The sequence below is a fragment of the Lissotriton helveticus genome, chromosome 9 (genome assembly GCF_964261635.1).
Source record: "Lissotriton helveticus chromosome 9, aLisHel1.1, whole genome shotgun sequence".
Lineage (NCBI taxonomy): Eukaryota > Metazoa > Chordata > Amphibia > Caudata > Salamandridae > Lissotriton > Lissotriton helveticus.
The window spans coordinates 949,466,737-949,491,376 of record NC_136070.1 but is presented as its reverse complement, the minus strand read 5'-3'; positions in this window follow the sequence as shown (position 1 = coordinate 949,491,376).

Here is a 24,640-nt window from a genome sequence, read left to right as displayed (position 1 = left end):
CTCGTGATTTATTCGTACTCAAGCTATATTCCTTTCTTTTGTTGGTGCTACTACATCCTGGTACCTACTCTTTAGGTGCCCTTTCGTATACCCTATCGTGTGTGGTGCAGACACTTCTGTTCCGATGGATGTGTGCACTTTTCAGCGAACATTAAAGTTTCATCAATTTCTTTTCCATGGTAATAATCAGTTTTAATTCATATTTTGGTTTCCATTGTTAACTGTTGTTATACGTTTTTCAATATATCCATTATTTCTAAAATAAAATAAAATAATGGATATATTAAAAAACAGTTAACAATGGAAACCAAAATATGAATTAAAATATTTTGTTGACAACTGAAAAAGAGTTAAAACTGTACAGAAGTGTCTGCACCACACACGATATGCCTGTTTTTTGCACCATAAGCACTAGTATTACAGAAGGGTCTGCATATGAGATGGATTAAAGAGTTTACGCCCTGAGCTCCAAAGGGGCAGTCCCTCATGTTCATTGCAGTATCGAGTGTAGCCCCTGGACCACTGTCTGTACTCACTGTCGCCTGCCTAGATTCATGAAGGGAAAGCTGTCCCACAGGGACACCTTTTCTTTTCTGAATCATGTACCAACTGCAGCTCAGTGTTGGTATCAGATCAACGGTTTGCGACTGCCATTGCGTTTGAAAACCATTGATATATGTCATTGTAAATTGCAATTTGAAGATACCACCCTTTCCACTGCCCCTCCAAATTCCAATATGAAGTAAGATGCAGAACCCCTTTTGTCAATCATGAAGGTTATACACAACTCTAAAAAGGGGTTTTGCAGTAGCAACCACTGTGATGCTGCAAATTGTAAGCTTTATGACCCCAACATCCTTTTGTATTTGAGGGCCCTAGTTATTTAGATAAAGCAGGATGTGCAGTGAAAGGAATAACGTTACAAATGAGTAGTGCCTTTAATGCTCAGGAAATGCTAGGATCTCCAATCTACCTCTCTACCTCTCTCTCTCTACCTCTCTCTACCTCTCTACCTCTCTCTCTCTACGTCTCTCAATCTATGTCTCTCTTTACCTCTACCTCTCTCTCTACACCTCTCTCTACACCTCTCTACCTCGCGCTATCTCTCTCTCTCTCTCTCTCTCTCTCTCTCTACCTCTCTCTCTACCTCTACCTCTCTCTACCTCTACCTCTCTCTCTACCTCTCTCTCTACCTCTCTCTCTACCTCTCTCTCTCTAACTCTCTCTCTCTACCTCTCTCTCTCTCTCTACCTCTCTCTCTACCTCTCTCTCTACCTCTCTCTCTCTACCTCTCTCTCCCCACCTCTCTCTCTCTACCTCTCTACCACTACCTCTCTACCTCTACCTCTCTCTCTACCTCTCTCTCTACCTCTCTCTCTACCTCTCTCTCTACCTCTCTCTCTACCTCTACCTCTCGCTCTCTACCTCTACCTCTCTCTCTCTACCTCTACCTCTCTCTCTACCTCTCTCTCTCTCTCTCTACCCCTCTCTCTCTCTCTCTCTACCCCTCTTTCTCTCTATACCTCTCCACCTCTACCTCTCTCTCTACCTCTCTACCTCCCTCTCTCTCCCTACCTCTACCTCTACCTCTCTCTCTACCTCTCTCTACTTCTCACTCTACCCCTCTCTACCCATCTCTACCTCTCTCTCTACCTCTCTCTACCTCTCTACCTCTCTCTCTACCTCTCTCTCTCTACCTCTCTCTCTCTACCTCTTTATCTCTTTACCTCTCTCACCCTCTCTACCTCTCCCACTCTCTCTCTACCTCTACCTCTCTACCTCTCTCTCTACCTCTCCCCCTCTACCTCTCTCTACCTCTCCCTCTATCTCTATACCTCTCTCTCTACCTTTACACCTCTACCTCTCTCTCTACCTCTCTCTCTCTCTCCATACCTCTACCTCTTTCTACCTCTCTACCTCTCTCTCTCTACCTCTCTCTCTACTTCTCTCTACCACAGTCTCTCTACCTCTCTACACCTCTCTCTCTCTACCTCTCTACACCTGTCTACCTCTCAACCAGTTGAAATCCGGGAAGCCCAAACCATCAGTATTTCAAATCTGCGCATGAAACGTGGATAGGATGAGCCGTGCAGATGAGAAAGGGATGTTCTTTTTACATCATTTGTATTTAATAGAATTGGGAAGCAGGAGAGCAGTCTCACAGTTGAGATAGGGATTCACATACACTGGTGACAGCTTTTGAATTGGCTTTAAAACCATTCAAAGATGGCTGCAGCATCTACGTGGGATGTGGTGGACTAAGTGGCAGCCAGAGCCATATAGCACTGCTTGTCATTTTAAAAAAAAAACAGCATTGACATAGCCAATAGGTCTCCCCTTTGGGACCTTATAAGTGTTTAGTTGTCTAGTACAATATCCTTGGTGCAAGAACTTCAAGTGTTGCATGGCTAAACACTTAGAAGGTCCCAAAGGCGAGACCTATTGGCTATGCCAATGCTTGTTTGTTTTTTCCTCTGTTTCATTGTGGTTGCCAGGTAATCTGCTGTGAAGCCTCACATGATTTTTCTCCCACCGCATGGGTTTCTTTGTTTATTTAAGCTCTTTGTCTTATTAGATTTTTTTATTTGTTTATTTAATACTTGTGCTCAATCATGTCGGAGGATGGTGATGAAGTAAAAATGTTGCCCCCCCCTGGAAAAATTTCTGCGGACGCCCATGGTAATGGTCCTATAATCATTTGGGTCGCCAGCATCAAGGTTGGGTTTTTTAAGCAAAGGAAGGATCAACCCTATCTTCCAGTCTTTTGGAAAAAAACTGCCCCAAAGAGATTGTTAGAAATATTTGTAAGATGTGTGGCTATTACCCCAGGAACCAGATGGGTTACTCTGGCTGGGCAAGGGGCCCGATGTGAGCCAAATTTAACTTGATTTGAATTTTTTATCATCTGGTCTGCTGTCAATGGCACACAATGAGAGTATCGGTACTGGAGCTATATGTGCATCTTGACAGGCTTTTATTTAGATGTGCTATTTGATTAGCATCTAAGAAGGAGTCGTACACTGATCTGACTTTATCTTGAAAGTAAAGTGCTAACTTGTTGCAGAATTGTTGACTGATGTTGGGGTTTTTTGCTTCAGGAAGTTTTGGTAATTTCTTAACTGTTGCAAACATCTCCTTTGAGAAGTTTTTTTAATTCTTCTATTTTTTCGGTGAAGTAACTCTTTTTCTCAATTTAAATCAGCTTTTTATAAGTTTGCATATTCGTTTAATAAACGTTCAGATCTCCTACATTCCTGTATTTTCCAACTAAGTCTTTCATAAAACCAGGGCTCAGAGGGGTTGATCTTGCGACTATGGGTTGTGATGAATCTAGCCATTGATTATAGTTACAAATGGCCATGTCCAAGTCATGGGAAATCCGCGGAATCGATTGGATGAGAGAGGAGCTAAGCTGTTCCGCATCAATGGTACTCCACTGTGCGATCTAAAGGTAGACAGGACTTATCTTCCCCAGACACTTCTCTTATCTCGAACATGATCGTTGTGTGGTCTGACCAAGCCAGAGGGAAAGATGATGTCCATTTGAGCTGTGGGTTGGCCGTAAAAATGCCATCGAAGAGATGGCCTGCTTCGTGTGTGGAGCCGTGAACTATCTGAGTTAGGCATGCACTTCCCAAATGATCTAGTAGGTTTGACGAATCTACTTTTGATGAATTTTCCAAGTGATAGTTTAAATCATCCAGGATTGTGAAGTCCGCTAAACTGACTTTTAGTTCTATGAGACAGCCAATGGTTTGAGTAAATGCTGCTCTGGGCCCGGAAGGGGGGGAGGACCGGGGGGGAGATGGGGGGAGGTAAAGTAAAAGTCTGTCAAGGGAGTAGTGACTACTAAACTCACATTTTTTAAATTATGGCCTCGCAAAGCTGTACATTGGGGAGAGTTTTAAAACAGTTTTAAAATGGTCTCTAAAAATTCTGGCTAGGCCTCCGCCCCTTTTCATCAGGCGGTCTTTTCTACAGATCTAAAAATTGTTGGAAGTGCTAATAATAGGTCTAGGTCTGATGTTATGTCTGCCCAAGTCTCAATGATGAAGGCCAGGTCAAGGCTTTGCATCTCCATGAACTCCACAAAATCAATTGCATTGTTTACAAGTGATCTGGCATTTATGAGTGTGCCACGGCACTTAATATCTGATTTTTTGGGGGTTACAGCCATTGGTTTGGTGGAACTAATTATCTTACGGTGAGAATTAGTAAGGGAGAATTTACAGACCAGACATATTAGATGTTTGTCGCAGCGCTGAGGGCCCAGTCGAGGACCAGCACAGGTCGTACCTGTACAATTGATTAGGAGCAGGGTGCTCATTGAGTAGCAGATGGTTCTCTTGAGATCTGTGGCAAAACTGGTAGGGGGGCTGGCGCAGAGCACGGTCCGAGTGTGGACAGGCGCAGATGGACTTGCCTTTGATGCGTCTGCTGCGCAGACATGCTGACAGGAAGTTAATACCCCAGCATTGGGTGTCTAAGGGGGCGTGGTCTAGAGTGCTCCCGAAGAGAGGAGGACGTCCCTTAGCTTGTTTCTTTTTACCCTATCAAAGGCAGCCGTAAGGTCAATGAAAGCTAAAAACAAAGTGCCAGGCTGGGCCGCAATATATTTATTGATTATTAGATAGAGATTTAAACACTGGTTAGATTTGCCCAGGCGAAAACCATACGGACTCTGATTATATCTCATCTGTATCTGCCCATAATGACAGTCTATCTAATATACCCGGCCAAGGACCTTCACAACAGCATCAATAAGAGAAATGGGACGATAACAATGCGAGTTGTCCTTACCGCCTTTCTTAAAAACATGAACTATGATGGTGGAGGACCAGGGCAGCAGGGCACCCTCCCTTGCGCGTCATTCAAAACAAAGGTCAAAACTGGGCCCCAAACCTCAATGCTGTCTCAAAAAAGGTCCGGAGGAATAGCATTGGGCCCTGGAGCCTTGTTATGAGACAGAGCCCTGACAGACCTCCTCAAAGTAAAAAGTAACGTGGGTTTTCCCCAACAACAGGACTGTCTACTCCTCTACCCCTTAATTCAGTCCAAAATTGTACACCCCCTTAAAAAGTATTACCCAGTAATGTAATTTAAGGCTGGCCTTGTGTGCACCGAGAAACAAGGCCTATTTATAACCCGCCAGAAGAGTGAACTATCCCTCAGCTCACTCGTATTAATAAGCTTGGCCTAGGCCAGCTTCTGTAAGGTTTGCTTCATTTTTTTCAATGCCCCCTTATAGTGTGTAAGACAACTAGCCACAAGCTCCTTGTCACAAGGTGACTGCTTAAGAGCTAGCTTCCCGTGACGAAGGGCACTTGAGCATTCCCTGTCGAACCATTTGGGTTTATCTGAGCGACCTCTAACCACGGGAATCGTTAACAATTCTGAGACTTTTTGTGAACAATTTAGAACAAATTTAGGACAATTTGACTAGAGTAATTCCGTTTGGTCTGTGAAACACTGCAACCATTTCCCAAGGATTTATTGAGTCAATATTCTCTACAACTATGCCACACATAGATAATCTAACTGGATATATCATTATTTTAACACAGCCAAAGCAGGTGGTCGCTCCTTCAAAGTTCAGGCGGCGCGCCTCTGGAACTCTCTTCCAATCCCTATTAGAGGACTTCAGAACCACCTGGCTTTTCAAACGGCTTTAAAGACCTGGCTCTTTCCAGTGTAGGCTGCTCTTCATCCTTCGAGTGGTCTTAGCCCTTGCTTAGATAGCGCTGGGACGCCCCGTCACTGGGGCAGCTATGCACTTTACAAATCTCAAAAATAAAAAATAAATACAAATAAATATTAGCAGGAGAATAATTTATTAACCAAGCCTGAAAAGCGTCTTTTATCAAGTCTGTTGAATATTTGGCTATGGATTATAAAAAGTGTAATACTATTTTAAACTGGAAAATCAACCTACACTAAAAGAAACTCAGAGTTTGATTGCTCTAGCAAATTACTATCAGAAATTCATAAAAGATGTGAGATCCTAAGTCCAATAACAGATCTGTTGAAGAAAGGGAAAACTTTACGATTGACAGAAGCCCCTCTGGTCTTCTATGAATAAAAGACTCTAGAACCAGACGTCTGAGATCACACAGTTCGATCTATTCTTCTTCAAAGAAACAAGAATAAGGAAGACCATCCTAATTCAAATTAGATCAGAGTTCCACTATTCAGCTCTTGAGAAAGCTACTAGACATAAAAGCAGCCTCTAAGGATCGGCATCATTTTATCTTGGCAGCTCTACACCCAGTCACTGTAAGAAGAGATCATCATAATTTGCAAGGACAACAGACACAAAAGGATATTCACAAAATGAATTTACCTTTGTAAGATACCATGGTGCGTTTACTTTGACACTTTTAAGTAACTTTACTACTTTTGGCTATTCACAATTTACAATGACAAAGTTACTCAAAATGCAGACTTACACCTCTCTACTCTGTGAAACAGGGGGAGAAGCCACATTTACAAGTGTAAGGTACTACTGCTAAAAATAAAGAAGCAGTAATAAGTCCACCACCACACATGACCAGCCATGGATACTAAAGTATCACAGGGAGGGACGTGGGGCTTGGTAGGTCCAACATATGGATCCCAACCATAAGCTAAAGACAAAAGGTATGTTGTTCCTTGTCTTCAGCCATTGATACTGCAACACCCTCCCACAGAAAGTAATGAAGGCAGGGACTTAAAAGAGAACCCATTAGCAATAATGTTAAATTCAATGTATTTACTTTACTGTTATATATAATTAAATGGTAAAATATAAAACATGATAAAAAAATTAATGTTTTAGGATAAAATATTATAATAACTTTTTTACATTTAAAACTACATTTTACTTTATTTTTTAAATAATATCAGGTAGAGTTTTTTATTGAATTAACAAAAATTATGTTAATTTAATCCACATTTAAGTTAATAGTGTTGTATATTTTTTGTTTTGTTCAATATTTTAATTAAATATATAAATTTAATGTACAGTATTATTTAACAATTTTTTTTATTTTCTCTAGTTTAATAGGCTCTTACATTGCTCTATAGTTTACCATAGGGAGATCTATGGTTTGTAAACACAACTCAGACAAACCGGAAATCTTTGTTGCCCTGAGCAGAATTTGCATGCAGTAACATTAAACATTATTTTGCAGGATACAATCCATTATTTATGAATTTATCATTTATTCATTATGGTTTCCATTCTTGAACCGACCCTTTATTACTATATGCTGATGCAAGTGTTCCAGAAGTATTATATCTTCTTAAACTAAAGGTTAACTCAGTTTTGTGTCTAACTTGAAAATTAGTCAGGAGAAGCTGGCCACTGAGATATAAGAACACATGCACCTACCTATAAGGTTGGAGATACGGTCTAACTTTCTTCCATTCACTTACCAACTAGAAGTTTCATGCCCAAATTGGACGGATGTACGTCATTACGACGCACACTGTTACAACGCGTTCCATTACAACGCCGTTGTAACAACGCAAGTCGTTACAACGACTTGCGTTGGGGGGGCGCAAATTAAAAAAATGTAATTTACTATTCCAACACCAGTCCCCGTGGATAGTAGGGAAGGTGTTGGGATAGTAAATTAAATGATTTACTATCCTTGAGCGCCCCCCAGCGCAATTCGTTGTAACAACTTTCGTTGTTATGACCGCGTCGTAATGGAACGGCGTTGTAACGGTTGCTTTGTAAACATCGCATACCGTCCCTGATACAGTGGACCCTTCAACATAACACAAATCATTAACATGCAGTTACCGTGTGTTAGACCTGTCTGCTTTTGAGTGTCCCCTCACAATAATGATTTATTTTGTCCCCTTTGGCCTCTGAGTGTTATTATTCTTTTTTTTATGTCCACCCGGATTTTTGGTTGTCAGCATTGACTGGGGGGCTAGGTGTTCCTTGAGTAGGACGTTTCGCCTACCCCTTGAGGCCTAGTCATCCTCATGAAAATTTAGGGAAATCCAAGAAACCTAAAATGGAGTCCACCAACTGACATAACGGTCAGCTTAGCAATGCTGACCCATTGGGTTGTATGTAGAAGGTTCTAGAACCTCCTGGCTGGTTCTGAGAGCCTGAGGTCAGCCTATAAAAGGCCAGGACAGGGGTGGCCATTTTGTGTAAGCCCGTGACCAGAGAGGTAGCATTGACCAGTGTGGAGAGAGGCGCATACCAGAGGAGAGCTTTGCACCAGTAGGGGCGCAATCGACCTGTGGCCGGCTGTGTCCTATTCGGATGTGACCCCCTTGGAACCGACCAAACCCCACTGGGTCTGGAAACCACCTATGCACCTGGAATCTAGTCTTTCACCTCAAAGGCACCGGAGATTCTATCGGTGTAACTAGACATTAGCGGGGGTTCATACACCCCGGGGACACTCTTGCTATTATTTCCTTTGACTACCCCGTGGACCCGGCACTCCAGTGAAGAAGCAAAGTGAGCTAATATCGCAACCGCAGTGTCTGCGAAGCACACTCACCGTGAGGAGAGAGCAGCGAAGACCGTGGCAACTGCTGGGCTGAAAGTCGTCTAATCTGCGTGGAGCTCTCTGAGGCGGCATTGGTGAACCTGGGTCTCAGCTGTTCGGCGGAGCCGTCAGAATAGAAGACAGACCAACGCCAGCAAAGGCGGGGCGGAGGAAGAGCTTCCGGAGCCGTCCTCAGCGTCAGCGGAGAAGGCGAACCTGCGCAGAGGGAGGAACAGCTCCAGCACTGGTGAGGAGATCGTGAGGGGCTGTGACGCGACCCGCCATCGCCGCAGGAGGACGTACCGCTCTATACCCGACTGCTGTAGAAGAGCGTTGCATGCCGGCCTTCCGACCCCCGAGGTGAGGCCGCCCCCTGAGACTGACTCGCACAGGCAAAAGGACACCAGCGGAGACAAAAGTAAGCTGGGGCATCCATTGGGCGAAGGGTGGAGTCAGTTCTAGGAGAAGCGGTGCCTAAAAGGAGGTCAGGTGATTCCCGCAAGAAATAGAAACCGACCAGAGTAATTTCCCTGAACTATTCTGCCACAATACGAGCAAGCTATAAGAGAACTAATCCTGATGAACACGAGGACTGCCAAGCGAGTAGGGGGAGGAGATTGAGAGGAGAGAGTGGAACTCGTGGGGGGGGGTTTAGATCAAAGAAATAAGGAGAGAAAGGCTGAATCCCTAGAACAGGGGAAAGTGTAGAAACAGTCACACGATCAGAGGAAACAGTGTATTAAGATCCTGCCAAGCTGTATTTATGTCAGCAGGGGAAATGTCACTGGAGGCAAAGTGAAATGTGATGTTAACCTACCTATTCTTTCCTAGTGATACAGCCGTGCCAACCATTGTGAAGTATTGTGTTACAGTGAATGTTGGAGTGTTTTGATCCTGCAGGCGTGAGGGTGAAGTACACTCTGGTTCCCTCTAGGGAATCATCTAACTCAATAATCTTACTGTGTGTAACTGTAGTGTATTGATTTCTCTAGGAAAAAGGAGGGTTATGTAAACTGATACTGAAACGTGTTATGAAATGTATTAAGTGCTGAAATTGCAGTAATTTGAAAAATGATGCACTAATGTGATAAATACAGAAAAGAATAAGAAGAGCAAAGAATCCATTTTATAAAATACAAGCCGTATTTTTCTAACAAGGTGTAGTGTCGTTTTTGGAGTGGATGGGCGCTGGGTTCCTGAAAGGTTATTACGCAAGCTTAACACATTTAAGCCTTTGGAATTAGTCTTCCCCTCTGTGCCAGGCTATCCACGTGTTGGCTAGGAAACCCCTAGGTGTAACACCGTGCACCTAGAATTACTGACAACCTGACAAATTCATCCATCTTTTCATTTAACTTTAATAAAACCCACTCATTCTGCAAATGTACATAGACAGCCTGTTCTCCGTGAGTCTATTCCGGTTGATGGAAACGAAGAACTTATTGCCATTCAAGAATTCTTCATGTGAAACCCAAGTACTTGATTGATAAGTAAGGTTAACTACTATGTGATAAGTCCTGGAAACCAGTCTCTGCAGCTCATACTCATCATTTAGTAAAGGCATTTCAGTGTTTACATTCATATAAACTAAGCTTTTCGGGGGGTTTGTGAAAGTGTAAGTAAAATCTGGGTTTCCACCTTGTCAGCATATTTTATTACTATCTAGTCTGGAATTGAATCTAAACTGAAAATTAATAAAACAAGTGACAATTTCTCTGCAAATTTATCTTTTCTTTCTACTCGTCTCTCGGAGCCTAAAGTTATGTAGAGAGTCTCTTACAAGTACCCATGTAGACATGTCCTTGTCGAGCTCTATAGGCTTACTGGCTCTTCACTGCCCAACCCTGGCAAAATCAGCCCCATGAATCGTCAAAGCTACCAAGAGGCGGTGTGAAGCAGAGCAGCATGGGATACTTGCTGCAAAATCAGCTGAAGAGCCACAGAAAGGAGTAGCCAGTTCTCAGGATTGGCCCCATCCCATAGCTGCCAAGTTCCCAGTATGTCGATGTTTGACATTTACAGATTTTTAGTATGCTTATGTGTGACATTTCAATGAATCAGGTGTGCTACTTTGAGGAAAACTTTATTACTAGCATAAAAAAGTAGATCTGTCAGGAATCACTTCTTTCTAGTTCTCGCATTAGCAAAGACCTCTTGAATTTAATAAAATGATGTAGATAATATACTCACATTAATGGGCTTTTAGCCAGTTCTCTTCATTTGTTGGTCTGCTTTTGTTTTTTAGTTTTGAAGAACTTTATTAGGTTCAAGTAAATACAGATATACTGATGCAATAAAGTTAATACAGAGGTTATAAAAGAAGGGGAGGTAAAAGTAACACGTGCAGTATCATAATAAGAATATAAAAGATCTAATTTGAGTAGAGGTATCACAATAGTAAAATACATGCTCATGTAAGTGAGACATTGTGAGATTACAATAACTGATACATTAGCTATGAAGACAACAACAGAACATCAAGGTGGTTTAGAAACCTCATCCCTAATAGAATGACGATAAAGTGAAAGTTTAGCATACCTATCTACAAAAAAACAATACAGGTATGTGGAGGGTCGAGGGGAATATTTAATGACCTGTCTGCTCATACCCCTGAATATGATATACAACACACAAAAGAGCAGACCAGGTCTAGAGAAAAGTGTGTGGCTGTACTGACAAGGGTGCATTAAAAGGGGTGCATATATGAACACAAGATGCTGAAAACCACTGGCTGGATGAATCCCATCAGACCACCCTTATGGTGGATTTAACGTCATGTGGGATGTAACTGATCATTCCAAAACTCAACCGACCATATAGTGCCGATATGGAAGTGGATGTCAGGAAAAACAGCCGTGATATCCATCATGAAGTGGTATAAACTAAAGTGCAGTGCTTAAATGACAGTAGTGAACTAAAATTGACTACATGGGCGTTTCTAAAGTATTCAATCCGCACTCAATGTGTCAAGAGTTAAAAACCCGCCGGGTAATAAGATTACTCTATGGCGTGTGTGAAAATCGGTCGACATGGTTCAGCCAGAGGGGCTTTGCCCCGGCTTTCTTCAGGACCATAAACAAAGATGCTACTGCAGCCATGAATGAAGTGTAAAAACTACAACAGACAATGTACTGAAAAATAGGTACATATCTACCAGGAACCATCACAGTTGAGTGCCCACTGGAAGGAAAGGAGAATATCTTCTTCCTAAAGAAACAAAATTTGTTTTACGACAACATCATGTATCAAGAAAACATCCACATACATACACCCAAGCCGCACAGACAGAACACACTTGCAAGAATGATTTGCATTCTGCATGATATGAGAAGCTTAATAGCTCAAGCAACATGAGGCATTTCCTCATTATGCTACTCACCCAGCGTTGTGTGGGTGAAGACCTCACCTCACCCGGCGACAGCTCGGGAAACATGAGGCCCCGCTCTATAGTGTAGAAAAAAGGGAACCATGAGTGACAGCTCTATGGTATCCACGCCAAATCGCTCTACACACGAACCCAACAGACGTGTGCTAGTGCCCCAACTGTTTAACCTTACAAACCTACATTGATGTCCCTAGGACATTAAAAGAGACACAAATGCTAAAGTGCCCTTAATCTCATTGGACATGAAGAAGTACTGAAGTTGTTCCTAATAAGGCATAAAAGACTGTCTAGAAACATTGTATGCAGTCAGTGGTGTTTCTATAGAAACCTTGACTATGGTCACTGCTTATTACCATTCCAGGGGCGCACATGACTGCATACAATGTTTCTAGACAGTCTTTTATGCCTTATTAGGAACAACTTCAGTACTTCTTCATGTCCAATGAGATTAAGGGCACTTTAGCATTTGTGTCTCTTTTAATGTCCTAGGGACATCAATGTAGGTTTGTAAGGTTAAACAGTTGGGGCACTAGCACACGTCTGTTGGGTTCGTGTGTAGAGCGATTTGGCGTGGATACCATAGAGCTGTCACTCATGGTTCCCTTTTTTCTACACTATAGAGCGGGGCCTCATGTTTCCCGAGCTGTCGCCGGGTGAGGTGAGGTCTTCACCCACACAACGCTGGGTGAGTAGCATAATGAGGAAATGCCTCATGTTGCTTGAGCTATTAAGCTTCTCATATCATGCAGAATGCAAATCATTCTTGCAAGTGTGTTCTGTCTGTGCGGCTTGGGTGTATGTATGTGGATGTATTCTTGATACATGATGTTGTCGTAAAACAAATTTTGTTTCTTTAGGAAGAAGATATTCTCCTTTCCTTCCAGTGGGCACTCAACTGTGATGGTTCCTGGTAGATATGTACCTATTTTTCAGTACATTGTCTGTTGTAGTTTTTACACTTCATTCATGGCTGCAGTAGCATCTTTGTTTATGGTCCTGAAGAAAGCCGGGGCAAAGCCCCTCTGGCTGAAACATGTCGACCGATTTTCACACACGCCATAGAGTAATCTTATTACCCGGCGGGTTTTTAACTCTTGACACATTGAGTGCGGATTGAATACTTTAGAAACGCCCATGTAGTCAATTTTAGTTCACTACTGTCATTTAAGCACTGCACTTTAGTTTATACCACTTCATGATGGATATCACGGCTGTTTTTCCTGACATCCACTTCCATATCGGCACTATATGGTCGGTTGAGTTTTGGAATGATCAGTTACATCCCACATGACGTTAAATCCACCATAAGGGTGGTCTGATGGGATTCATCCAGCCAGTGGTTTTCAGCATCTTGTGTTCATATATGCACCCCTTTTAATGCACCCTTGTCAGTACAGCCACACACTTTTCTCTAGACCTGGTCTGCTCTTTTGTGTGTTGTATATCATATTCAGGGGTATGAGCAGACAGGTCATTAAATATTCCCCTCGACCCTCCACATACCTGTATTGTTTTTTTGAATTAAGAGCAACTTTTTAGTTGCGGGTCTTTTTGTGAATGGATGCAACGCACTCTCGGTTGCACCCACTAAGCTCACCCAACATAATTGTGTATGCCCCCCCTCTGTTAACCCATTTTGACACCTACTTTCTTTTTGACACCTGAGACAATTATGAATGCCTAAAAATCATGTATATTATGACCCTACATAAAGGGCCACGGTGTGCCTCAACTAATAGCGTCTCTGTAGAACTGACTATTAGTGCTTACTGTGAGGCAGTCTACTCTTCATGAAAAGTAATTGTGCAGCAGATGTCACACTCCACCTTAGAGTGATTCTATTTAGACTGTTGATTATTTTCATTGGGGTCACAGTTTCCCCATACCACGATTCCTCAGCATAACCCTTCTCACACAAATAAGTATCAGGCGGATGAGACGGATTTAGGGGCTGATATTCGGATATAAATAATGATCTAGGTTTTTTTCTTGAGACCTAAGTGACTACTCGCTACATGCCCTTTAATTTAATTGGAACAGCGATTTTACTATATTCGCGTCTTATCCAACCCACCTGCACCAACAAGAGCGAAGTCTCTATAAATACACAGTTTGTGTTTTCCTGCTACAAACACATAGATATAACGAACTACGCGCCACGTTACAGCGCATGTGCGCAAGAGCAGTGTCTCTTCTATCACGCTGGCGTCTACAGTTTGTTTCATGCTACTGCGCATGCGCGCAAGAGCAGGGTCTTCTTTTCCGCGCCATAGTCTGCTGATGTCTAATGGCGATTACGGCCACTTTTTGTCAATTACCAGCGGTTATTTAAGCGTGATGGACAGCCTGACTAACACCTCCACTTCCGCTCGGTTTATCACCAGAGGCACCGACGGATAGGTGAGTCTCCTGGTGATTCTGTCTCTCGCTGCAGTTTGCCCATATTTGTTAGTGTCTGAACTGGGGCAACTCGTGCTGTTTGAGTCTCGTGGTATAGTTTGAGCTAACCCGTGGTGTTCAGTTTGAGACGGCCCGTCAAGCCCACGAGTCCGGAGGTCTTCTTGAAGGACTTTGTTTTTATATAGTGGTGTTTCTATAGAAACCTTGACTATGGTCACTGCTTATTACCATTCCAGGGGCGCACATGACTGCATACAATGTTTCTAGACAGTCTTTTATGCCTTATTAGGAACAACTTCAGTACTTCTTCATGTCCAATGAGATTAAGGGCACTTTAGCATTTGTGTCTCTTTTAATGTCCTAGGGACATCAATGTAGGTTTGTAAGGTTAAACAGTTGGGGCACTAGCACACGTCTGTTGGGTTCGTGTGTAGAGCGATTTGGCGTGGATACCATAGAGCTGTCACTCATGGTTCCCTTTTTTCTACACTATAGAGCGGGGCCTCATGTTTCCCGAGCTGTCGCCGGGTGAGGTGAGGTCTTCACCCACACAACGCTGGGTGAGTAGCATAATGAGGAAATGCCTCATGTTGCTTGAGCTATTAAGCTTCTCATATCATGCAGAATGCAAATCATTCTTGCAAGTGTGTTCTGTCTGTGCGGCTTGGGTGTATGTATGTGGATGTATTCTTGATACATGATGTTGTCGTAAAACAAATTTTGTTTCTTTAGGAAGAAGATATTCTCCTTTCCTTCCAGTGGGCACTCAACTGTGATGGTTCCTGGTAGATATGTACCTATTTTTCAGTACATTGTCTGTTGTAGTTTTTACACTTCATTCATGGCTGCAGTAGCATCTTTGTTTATGGTCCTGAAGAAAGCCGGGGCAAAGCCCCTCTGGCTGAAGCATGTCGACCGATTTTCACACACGCCATAGAGTAATCTTATTACCCGGCGGGTTTTTAACTCTTGACACATTGAGTGCGGATTGAATACTTTAGAAACGCCCATGTAGTCAATTTTAGTTCACTACTGTCATTTAAGCACTGCACTTTAGTTTATACCACTTCATGATGGATATCACGGCTGTTTTTCCTGACATCCACTTCCATATCAGCACTATATGGTCGGTTGAGTTTTGGAATGATCAGTTACATCCCACATGACGTTAAATCCACCATAAGGGTGGTCTGATGGGATTCATCCAGCCAGTGGTTTTCAGCATCTTCTGTTCATATATGCACCCCTTTTAATGCACCCTTGTCAGTACAGCCACACGCATATGTTTGTTACTCCTTAGCACACGTTTTGCTATTAAATGATAATGTTAAATACACGTGTTTCCACAGTACAGATCATTCATCAACAAATAAAATGGCTAAATCCTTTTGTTCAGGGTTTGTCGTTGTTTATTGAAGAAGACGTCTTCTTCAATAAACAACGACAAACCCTGAACAAAAGGATTTAGCCATTTTATTTGTTGATGAATGATCTGTACTGTGGAAACACGTGTATTTAACATTATCATTTAATAGCAAAACGTGTGCTAAGGAGTAACAAACATTTTGTGGCATTGCCTAAACAGAAGAGGGAAGTGGTTCTCTTCTCCTTTTAGCACCGTGAGAAAATTGTTATCTATTTACTTGTATACAAGAAAAGTGCACATCTCCCTGTGGCGCCGCCAACCTAGCATAAATACCACTACTCTAGTAGCAAAACAGCCACACGCATACCTATCTACAACATTTGAGATGAGACTCCATTAAACACTCCATTAAATAGAACGTTTAATGGCAAGTGAAATAGGGTGCATATATGCTGTATCAAGTCTATGATTGTAACAAACGCATACCACCAGGCTTGGAAAGACAGTTTGGAAAAATCCTTTCCAGTGTTTGGTGAGTTGTTGAAATATGACTGCAAATAGAAGGTCAATGAGATGAAAACTGTTCCCAATCAGGAGATAAACTACCTAAGAATATGTTAGTGAAGGATAGAGGTACAGAGATGTTAAAATTGTCGTTGGTCTGTTTCCAAACTTTTGTCCAGAAAGGAAGAACAAATGTACAATTGAAAAGTATGTGTTTGAGGTAGGCATGTTTTGTGTGACATGACCAATAAGTATCGTAGTGATCAGGGTTGGTGCAATGCAGGGAAACTGGAGAGAAGAGAAGCCTATTATAAATGTAGAATAGCGTTTGTGTGGTATTGGCAACATGGGAGGAATACAGTATTTTAGTCCAAATTCCTCTCCCATAGGAAACATTCTAAATCATTCTCCCACGCCAGCTCAGTATCTGATTTATGCAAAAAGAACAATTGATGGACAGAATGTTGAACAATGTTAAACATTCACCCGAGTACAGAGACCTGGGCCTAAATACATCCTTTTATGCTCCCCATGCCAATCTAGTTTAAATCCAGCCACATGCAAATCAGTCTTGACACTGCTCCCCATGGAACAGTCCAGCCCAAACTGCCAGGCCAGGTCCTCCCTGGCCTGGAAACAAGCATCCTGAGACCGGTTTTAGGCTTTCAACCCATATCAGTCAGGCTAGCTTTACTCCAGTGGCATGGACAGCAGGTTTTAGAAAATATTTTATAATCAATGTTGGCAAGCAAAATTGGCCAGTCATTTTTACATTGATGTAAATCCTTGCCTTCCTCTGGAATGAGATGAATGAGGGCATCCAAAAAAGAAACAGAAGATGTGTCTGATTGAAGGAAGGTATTGGTTAAGAAGAGATAATTTAGGAAGAATTTGTTTAGAAAAAATAGTGAAAAATTCAGCGGTAAAGCCAGAATGCCCTGGCGCTTTGTCTGAAGTAAAGGAAGACAAAGCACTACGAAGTTCAGACATAGTAATATCTTTTTCTAAATCAGGGAAATCTATGGATTTGCCAAAATCCTTGTAGGAGATGAATCGCATGTAGTAATAGTATGTGATATTTGTTGGGTACATATGCAGAAGAAGAAACTCTATCAATAAAAGGGTCAACAATCTGATTACAGTCTTCTTTAAAAATAAAAAGATCATCAAAGTATTGTAAAAGTTTATGAGTGCTATCAGACCAAAATTGACTGTTGGGACTAGTAGGGCCATACATGTCAAAAATAGAAACTGGAACATTGATAATCCAAAGACAAGTGAGTAACAATCTCTCCTCAGAATCAGATTCTTGTGAAACTAAATGAATATTAAGAGACTTAGAACATTGTGTAGCAACACCATTTTTTTTATCATTGCCTGGTGAATAGAAAACAGTACCCACCCACCCTCTCTTTGGTGTTAAAGATTCAGCTTCTGTGAGGTGCGTTTCTTGGATAAGAGCAATATCAGCATTCAAATGTGATAAATGGGACAAGACGTTTAATTGGTGAACCCAAACCCTAAACATTCCAACATACAATTTTTAATGCCATGTAATAAATAATTGAAAAAGGTTATTGAGTATGAACGAACAGCATATAAGTTAAAACAAATTGGAAGTAACAGAAGACAACAAAGGATGGAAAGGAGGGTGCGGGAATGGCAAAAATGACTCACATATAGGAATGGACATATGTATAGAAAAAATAAAGTGGTACAAAAGCTGAGGAATAGAGAAAAACCGAAGAATGCAAAAATAGAATGAAGAACACGAATTGGAGAGAACATACCTACACATATTTTCAAAGAAAACAGGGGTGTTGAGACCACACAGAAGAATGACACATCCGAGCTCCAGGGACACAACATCAGGGGAAAAGCTTGAAGATGTAGGAGACTTACTAGGAAACTCACAGGAAAATGTAGGGCAATGGAGACCTGGAAGGAACAAATTAAGATGAGTATATTAGGAGAATTGATTAACGAGTGTTAAGCAGAGTGAGAAGTCTAACATAACATTTTGTGAATAATAAAGATCATGTGAATAATAAACACTAAAGATGTCTCACAGGGGGAGAACAGACCACAACAAATTGGAACAAAATACAAGTCAAGACTTGGTAGGTTTGGAGATGTCCATAGACTACACTTTGTACTCCTGAAGAAAAGCTTGCAAACGGGCAGGTTCCTCATAAGTGTAAGTTTTGTTATTATAGGTGGCTTTGAATAGGCGTGGATGGTACAAACCAAACAGGTTCCAAGGGAAAGGAGTGCAAGTCTCAAGGAAAGAAATTCTTTGGGCCTGTTTGCCATAGTCATAGCGTAATCCTGGGAAAAGTACAAGTTGTTGCCAGACCATAAATTCTGTTTCCTAGATCAAGCAGCTGACAAAAACTTAGGTGGATCTATGTATTTAAGAAAATACATTATAATACCTCAAGGTCTTTTGGAAGTAGATGCTGCATGAGGCACATAGCCAAGTCTATGAGCACGTTGAATGTTCAAAGGTGAAGACTCTGGTATCTGAAGGAATTTAGGAAAAAAGGTCTGAATAAATGTGACTAGGTCAAAACACTCCAGGGCAGATTTACAAGCCCCCTGCGGCACCAGTACGTCACTTTTCATGACATACTGGTGGTGCAGGGGGCTCCTCCATATTTACAAGGACAGGAAAAGCCACCCTGCGTGACTTTTCCTCTTCTTGTAAATATGGCCCCTTCAAACGCAGCACTTTGCGTTGAAGGGGCGTTCCATGGGTGTTGCTGTGGGTGTTCCCATGCAACACCCATGGAACAAGACACATCTCCAGATTTACGAGAAATCGTAAATCTGGCGATGCGTCTGAATGCTACGCCACCCTAGAGGTGGCGTAGCGAGGCGCAACGAGGAGAAATGTTTAAATTTCTCCTCGTTTTTTCCTCTTTCAATGCGTGCTGGATTCTTCAGCACGCATTGAAAGAGGAAAATGCCTGTAGTGATTGTTTTTGTGCAGGAAGGTGCCCCATCCTGCACAAAAACAATCTCCCCACGACACAGGCATCCTGGCACCATGGTGCAAGGGTGCCTGCGCCAGAGCATGGCTGCAGTTTGTGCACCAGCGGAGGGGGAAGAGCACAGAGACGCAACATATTCATTTAAATATGTTGCATCCCTGTGCTTCGGAAGTGCCGCAGCGTGGCGCAGCCAAAGGGCTTGCGGTGCCACGGTGCGGCACACCCTTGTGGATCTGCTCCTCCGTTCCTTCTGGCAAACCATAAATGTGTCTGGCGATTCCAGTCTTCTAAATCTTCACCCTGCTTTTGAAGCAAGGAGATCTGAAGTAGAAGTTGTGGGACTGTATGCGCTGAGTTGGTGAGTTCCAAAATGCGCTGTTCAGCTTAATACCATCCTCTTTTCCAATCTGGATCACTTGTCATATAAACTTCGGTGTTTCATATCTGTTGCCTCTATGCAAAGGCGTAGTGCAATTAATTCCCTCCAAAAGAAGATCCATGGAGGATAAAGAGATAGATTTTGTAGGAAAAGGAGGGTCTTTTTTCAATCTTTTAGTCAAAGCTTTCCCTGTTGTATACGATGGAGTAATGCCTCCTGAGGCTGAGGAAGAACCTCGAGAGGTGAACGCATTTGAGTCCGTCATCTCAATTTGTATGGACCAAGAGAATGTTGCAGTAACAGTTGATTTAGAGAAGACAGGTAATGCTTTAGGGAAAGCTTTAGAGTGGCGTTGAGCTCCTCTTAAGTCTGTTCATACAGCAATGTGCAGTAACTCAATAGTGCGCTGTTTGAGGAAAGAGCAGTAGCAATTGCAACAGTTGACAAACGAGGAGTAGGTACCCACGTTATGGCCAGAAATCAGCACCAACCTTTCCCTGACAGATGTCGCGCTACAAGAGTAAATTGGGCTGAATTACAAGTTTAATACTTTAGTGTAAAGTGTATTTCTTCCTAATACTTGCAGAGAAGAAGCCAAAGAGGTAAGAGGGGATAATAGTGAGAAGTGTTGTATTATATCAAGTTTATAACCTCCACAGACCTTATATCAGAAGTCAGAGTCATTTTCCCACAAGCAGCCCGCTGCTGCATTTAAATTCAATTGAATTCCAGGCTTTATTTCAATAAAGCCCATAAATCCTCTTAGTAATGAGAGAGGAGGTGTTGTAGAGAGGAAACTTACTGAAACATTCCAGGAAACCTCATGTGAAAGGCTACGTTAGCACAAAATGCAAGCTGTAGCTGTCCCCTCACAAACATTCCATGCCTGCCTTATCCTCCCAGAGGCACGCACAGCAGCTTGAGGAAAGCACGAACGAAAATAAACAAATGTGACTGAGAAATGTCACAGAAGGCAGCCCAGGAATGCCTTCTTTAGTGGGCGTAAGCCACACCCCTGTTGGTATGCTTTTGTATCATTCACTTTTTTCTTCCATCCAGTACCACATACTGCATGAGACAATTGGACAGCCCATTTCAGCAATAAACTAACTTCACTGTTATGGCATACTGCTCTTTCACCAGGAGCACAGCCACATGAAAAGTAGTTCCCTTCAGAGTCATCGACTACTATGGCAATGTGTGCTTTTTGGAACCCAAAAAATGTTTTTGCTAATGTTTTATTTTCATTGGCGAGGTCCCTCAACGATAAAGTTTTACAAAAGTCATGACAATATAAAACAAGCATTGACAAGGTCAATAGGTTGACAACCAAAGATAGACTTACTGACTTTGCTAGTGCTTGTTCTATACAAAAATCTACAATAAAACAGCTGCAATGTCCTTGAAGCTTTTTGCGATTTGGTGTTGCATTAAAAGTCAAAACAAGCTTAGAAGTCAGACAGTTAAACACGACAAGAATGCTTGGCTGCACTGGCTTTAACATACCACACAGTAACTCCTCCCCCACTACTTACACTAATTGAATGGGAGAGACACACAAAGTCACATCTGTTTCTGAAAAAACTGAGATTCTCTTCTTTGGCACTAGTTGCAGCCAAGACTCTTGGAATTGTTGGCCTTCTAAGCTGGAGTCCCCTCCTAGGTATCAAATTTGACTCAAATCTTTCTTTTAAATCTCAAGTCAAAGCATTGTCTGGTGGCTGTCTTGCAACACTTAAATATTTAGGGAGGATATTGCACTTGGTGCCAGAGGACACTCGTAAGATGATTGCGCATTCTTTGGTGACTTCTAAGTTAGATTATGCAAACAGCTAGTACTTGGGTTTGCCGGAGTATCAGATTCCGTGCCTTCAGATTATTCAAAATTTAGCTGCACGTCTAATCTTGAAGATTCCTGCACGTCTATCAGTGTCAGCTTATGTACACCAACTTCACTGGTTGCCCGTAATCGAGCAATTCAATTCAAGGCTGTAACCCCTGTCTATATAGCATTTCAACATAGGTGCCCCTGACATCTAAGGAAAAGACTCAGGGTCTACAGCCAGACCAGATCCTTGAGATCCAATAATTTAAAGCTGTTGCAAACTTCATAGATTCGTAAGGCTAGAAGAGGAGGGAGATTCTTTGTGCACCCTACTGCTAGGCTTTGAAGGTCTCTCCTGCTTGATTTACGTTTAGCCTCCTCTGAAGCTACTTTTAGAAACAACTTAAATAATTTTCTTTTTTAGTGTCCAGAAGTTGGTTTTCGGTGGATTAACCCTATCATTGGTTACATGCTGCAAGCGCCGGGATGCTTCTTCGGAAACAGTTATACGCTTTATAAACTTGTTGTATTGTATTGTGGTGTACTGTAAAGAGACTACATATATTAATAATCTCATGCACACTGAACCCACTCCAGGATTGACTACATTTATGTTACTCATGGGGGTGGGGTCGCACACTACTCACACACCGGCGGTGTCGCCCCTAAGGACTCTGGTCAATGTAGTAAAGTGTTCGCGATGCATCATCTTTCGATCTTCTGCTATCTTCGCTGTCTTCGCCATCCCTGGACACGTGTTTCAGGGTATTACCCCTCATCAGCAGGGATAGGCCGTGTACTGGGGTTGCCGTTGGCTGCCAATATCTGCCAGGTATAGTACCACTCAGGCACGTAGGTGCGGGATACCAGGCTCGTCAGCCCGCTGCTCAAGGGAGCTTTAAAGTTACAAATGGGGGTGGGGTCGCACACTACTCACACACCGGCGGTGTCGCCCCTAAGGACTCTGGTCAATGTAGTAAAGTGTTCGCGATGCATCATCTTTCGATCTTCTGCTATCTTCGCTGTCTTCGCCATCCCTGGACACGTGTTTCGGGGTATTACCCCTCATCAGCAGGGATAGGCCATGTACTGGGGTTGCCGTTGGCTGCCAATATCTGCCAGGTATAGTACCACTCAGGCGCGTAGGTGCGGGATCCCAGGCTCGTCAGCCCGCTGCTCAAGGGAGCTTTAAAGTTACAAATGGGGGTGGGGTCGCACACTACTCACACACCGGCGGTGTCGCCCCTAAGGACTCTGGTCAATGTAGTAAAGTGTTCGCGATGCATCATCTTTCGATCTTCTGCTATCTTCGCTGTCTTCGCCATCCCTGGACACGTGTTTCGGGGTATTACCCCTCATCAGCAGGGATAGGCCGTGTACTGGGGTTGCCGTTGGCTGCCAATATCTGCCAGGTATAGTACCACTCAGGCGTGTAGGTGCGGGATCCCAGGCTCGTCAGCCCGCTGCTCAAGGGAGCTTTAAAGTTACAAATGGGGGTGGGGTCGCACACTACTCACACACCGGCGGTGTCGCCCCTAAGGACTCTGGTCAATGTAGTAAAGTGTTCGCGATGCATCATCTTTTGATCTTCTGCTATCTTCGCTGTCTTCGCCATCCCTGGACACGTGTTTCGTGGTATTACCCCTCATCAGCAGGGATAGGCCGTGTACTGGGGTTGCCGTTGGCTGCCAATATCTGCCAGGTATAGTACCACTCAGGCGCGTAGGTGCGGGATCACAGGCTCGTCAGCCCGCTGCACAAGGGAGCTTTAAAGTTACAAATGGGGGCGGGGTCGCACACTACTCACACACCGGCGGTGTCGCCCCTAAGGACTCTGGTCAATGTAGTAAAGTGTTCGCGATGCATCATGTTTCGATCTTCTGCTATCTTCGCTGTCTTCGCCATCCCTGGACACGTGTTTCGGGGTATTACCCCTCATCAGCAGGGATAGGCCGTGTACTGGGGTTGCCGTTGGCTGCCAATATCTGCCAGGTATAGTACCACTCAGGCGCGTAGGTGCGGGATCCCAGGCTCGTCAGCCCGCTGCTCAAGGGAGCTTTAAAGTTACAAATGGGGGTGGGGTCGCACACTACTCACACACCGGCGGTGTCGCCCCTAAGGACTCTGGTCAATGTAGTAAAGTGTTCACGATGCATCATCTTTCGATCTTCTGCTATCTTCGCTGTCTTTGCCATCCCTGGACACGTGTTTCGGGGTATTACCCCTCATCAGCAGGGATAGGCCGTGTACTGGGGTTGCCGTTGGCTGCCAATATCTGCCAGGTATAGTACCACTCAGGCGCGTAGGTGCGAGATCCCAGGCTCGTCAGCCCGCTGCTCAAGGGAGCTTTAAAGTTACAAATGGGGGTGGGGTCGCACACTACTCACACACCGGGGGTGTCGCCCCTAAGGACTCTGGTCAATGTAGTAAAGTGTTCGCGATGCATCATCTTTCGATCTTCTGCTATCTTCGCTGTCTTCGCCATCCCTGGACACGTGTTTCGGGGTATTACCCCTCATCAGCAGGGATAGGCCGTGTACTGGGGTTGCCGTTGGCTGCCAATATCTGCCAGGTATAGTACCACTCAGGCGCGTAGGTGCGGGATCCCAGGCTCGTCAGCCCGCTGCTCAAGGGAGCTTTAAAGTTACAAATGGGGGTGGGGTCGCACACTACTCACACACCGGCGGTGTAGCCCCTAAGGACTCTGGTCAATGTAGTAAAGTGTTCGCGATGCATCATCTTTCGATCTTCTGCTATCTTCGCTGTCTTCGCCATCCCTGGACACGTGTTTCGGGGTATTACCCCTCATCAGCAGAGATAGGCCGTGTACTGGGGTTGCCGTTGGCTGCCAATATCTGCCAGGTATAGTACCACTCAGGCGCGTAGGTGCGGGATCCCAGGCTCGTCTGCCCGCTGCTCAAGGGAGCTTTAAAGTTACAAATGGGGGCGGGGTCGCACACTACTCACACACCGGCGTTGTCGCCCCATAGGACTCTGGTCAATGTAGTAAAGTGTTCGCAATGCATCATCTTTCGATCTTCTGCTATCTTCGCTGTCTTCGCCATCCCTGGACACGTGTTTCGGGGTATTACCCCTCATCAGCAGGGATAGGCCGTGTACTGGGGTTGCCGTTGGCTGCCAATATCTGCCAGGTATAGTACCACTCAGGCGCGTAGTTGCGGGATCCCAGGCTCGTCAGCCCGCTGCTCAAGGGAGCTTTAAAGTTACAAATGGGAGTGGGGTCGCACACTACTCACACACCGGCGGTGTCGCCCCTAAGGACTCTGGTCAAT